The sequence below is a fragment of the Gobio gobio genome (genome assembly GCF_949357685.1).
Source record: "Gobio gobio genome assembly, chromosome: 9".
NCBI classification, from domain to species: Eukaryota; Metazoa; Chordata; class Actinopteri; order Cypriniformes; family Gobionidae; genus Gobio; species Gobio gobio.
In genome coordinates, this window is record NC_137115.1 from 54,180,067 (window position 1) to 54,183,889 (window position 3,823).

Below are 3,823 nucleotides of genomic sequence, written 5' to 3' on the forward strand. Positions count from 1 at the left end.
AATCATATTTTCAACATTTTATCTAATAATGAGGACTTTTAAAATCATATGTTTTACTTTTTATCTAATAATGAGGACATTTAAAATCATATTTTTGACTTTTATCTAATAATGAGGACATTTAAAATCATATTTTCAACATTTTATCTAATAATGAGGACATTTAAAATCATATTTTCAACATTTTATCTAATAATGAGGACATTTAAAATCATATTTTCAACATTTTATCTAATAATGAGGACATTTAAAATCATATTTTCAACATTTTATCTAATAATGAGGACTTTTAAAATCATATTTTCAACATTTTATCTAATAATGAGGACTTTTAAAATCATATGTTTTACTTTTTATCTAATAATGAGGACATTTAAAATCATATTTTCAACATTTTATCTAATAATGAGGACATTTAAAATCATATTTTCAACATTTTATCTAATAATGAGGACTTTTAAAATCATGTTTTACTTTTTATCTAATAATGAGGACTTTTAAAATCATATGTTTTACTTTTTATCTAATAATGAGGACATTTAAAATCATATTTTCAAAATTTTATCTAATAATGAAGACATTTAAAATCATATTTTTGACTTTTATCTAATAATGAGGACATTTAAAATCATATTTTCAACATTTTATCTAATAATGAGGACATTTAAAATCATATTTTCAACATTTTATCTAATAATGAGGACTTTTAATATCATATTTTCAACATTTTATCAAATAATGAGGACTTTTAAAATCATATTTTTGAATTTTATCTAATAATGAGGACATTTAAAATCATATTTTCAACATTTTATCTAATAATGAGGACTTTTAAAATCATGTTTTCAACATTTTATCTAATAATGAGGATTTTTAAAATCATATTTTCAACATTTTATCTAATAATGAGGACATTTAAAATCATATTTTCAACATTTTATCTAATAATGAGGACATTTAAAATCATATTTTCAACATTTTATCTAATAATGAGGACTTTTAAAATCATGTTTTCAACATTTTATCTAATAATGAGGATTTTTAAAATCATATGTTTTACTTTTTATCTAATAATGAGGACATTTAAAATCATATTTTTGACTTTTATCTAATAATGAGGACATTTAAAATCATATTTTCAACATTTTATCTAATAATGAGGACTTTAAAAATCATATGTTTGACTTTTTATCTAATAATGAGGACATTTAAAATCATATTTTCAACATTTTATCTAATAATGAGGATATTTAAAATCATATTTTCAACATTTTATCTAATAATGAGGACTTTTAAAATCATATGTTTTACTTTTTATCTAATAATGAGGACATTTAAAATCATATTTTTGACTTTTATCTAATAATGAGGACATTTAAAATCATATTTTCAACATTTTATCTAATAATGAGGACTTTAAAAATCATATGTTTGACTTTTTATCTAATAATGAGGACATTTAAAATCATATTTTCAACATTTTATCTAATAATGAGGATATTTAAAATCATATTTTCGACATTTTATCTAATAATGAGGACTTTTAAAATCATATGTTTTACTTTTTATCTAATAATGAGGACATTTAAAATCATATTTTTGACTTTTATCTAATAATGAGGACATTTAAAATCATATTTTCAACATTTTATCTAATAATGAGGACTTTTAAAATCATATTTTCAACATTTTATCTAATAATGAGGACTTTTAATATCATATTTTCAACATTTTATCAAATAATGAGGACATTTAAAATCATATTTTTGAATTTTATCTAATAATGAGGACATTTAAAATCATATTTTCAACATTTTATCTAATAATGAGGACTTTTAAAATCATGTTTTACTTTTTATCTAATAATGAGGACATTTAAAATCATATTTTTGACTTTTATCTAATAATGAGGACATTTAAAATCATATTTTCAACATTTTATCTAATAATGAGGACTTTTAAAATCATATTTTCAACATTTTATCTAATAATGAGGACTTTTAAAATCATATTTTCAACATTTTATCTAATAATGAGGACTTTTAAAATCATATTTTCAACATTTTATCTAATAATGAGGACTTTTAATATCATATTTTCAACATTTTATCAAATAATGAGGACATTTAAAATCATATTTTTGAATTTTATCTAATAATGAGGACTTTTAAAATCATGTTTTACTTTTTATCTAATAATGAGGACATTTAAAATCATATTTTCAACATTTTATCTAATAATGAGGACATTTAAAATCATATTTTCAACATTTTATCTAATAATGAGGACATTTAAAATCATATTTTCAACATTTTATCTAATAATGAATCCAACATTTTATCTAATAATGTGGACATTTAAAATCATATTTTCAACATTTTATCTAATAATGAGGACATTTAAAATCATATTTTCAACATTTTATCTAATAATGAGGACTTTTAAAATCATATGTTTTACTTTTTATCTAATAATGAGGACATATAAAATCATATTTTTGACTTTTATCTAATAATGAGGACTTAAAATCATATTTTCAACATTTGATCTAATAATGAGGACATTTAAAATCATATTTTCAACATTTTATCTAATAATGAGGACATTTAAAATCATATTTTCAACATTTTATCTAATAATGAGGACATTTAATATCATATTTTCAACATTTTATCAAATAATGAGGACATTTAAAATCATATTTTTGAATTTTATCTAATAATGAGGACATTTAAAATCATATTTTCAACATTTTATCTAATAATGAGGACTTTTAAAATCATATGTTTTACTTTTTATCTAATAATGAGGACATTTAAAATCATATTTTTGACTTTTATCTAATAATGAGGACATTTAAAATCATATTTTCAACATTTTATCTAATAATGAGGACATTTAAAATCATATTTTCAACATTTTATCTAATAATGAGGACTTTTAAAATCATATTTTCAACATTTTATCTAATAATGAGGACTTTTAAAATCATATGTTTTACTTTTTATCTAATAATGAGGACATTTAAAATCATATTTTCAACATTTTATCTAATAATGAGGACATTTAAAATCATATTTTCAACATTTTATCTAATAATGAGGACTTTTAAAATCATGTTTTACTTTTTATCTAATAATGAGGACTTTTAAAATCATATGTTTTACTTTTTATCTAATAATGAGGACATTTAAAATCATATTTTCAAAATTTTATCTAATAATGAAGACATTTAAAATCATATTTTTTACTTTTTATCTAATAATGAGGACATTTAAAATCATATTTTTGACTTTTTATCTAATAATGAGGACATTCAAAAGGAGGAAGAATTCAGGGTTGTGTGGGGGGTGTATCATCTTACCCCGACTCACCCTATATAGTAGGACGGAAAACAGTATGTGACAAAAGAAGCATGTCCGAATTCACAGTCCGACTTCTTCCAGTGAGATTCTGAAGTGTGCGTGCGATGGACACTTTACTATCCCATGATGCCACGGGAGAGGATATATGAATGACGCCGGTGGGTCACATGATAATGACAACATGGCGGATGTAGTACGTCCAGATCTACACACACTCATACTATATAGAACAGACTTTTTTTTAAATAAGTACCTACTCAAGAGAGCATGCGATTTCTGACGCAGCTTTGGACATGTAGATTGAGCACATTGCATTGTGGGATACAGCGTCCATTGCAGTGTGCATTTATGGATTTGGCACATTCTTTTATACAAAGTGACTTAGTTTAAACATTATCAGTTCATGCATCTTACTTTTTATGACATTATTCTATCTAAATCATAACCAAAGTCACAAA

At 21.9% G+C, this 3,823-nt stretch overlaps 1 protein-coding gene across 1 annotated transcript in view; it reads right to left on the reverse strand.

The window, feature by feature from the left end:
* Positions 1-3,823, reverse strand: part of ss18l2 (ss18, like 2) — a 692,656-nt gene that overhangs the window by 573,023 nt on the left and 115,810 nt on the right. The window lies entirely within an intron of this gene.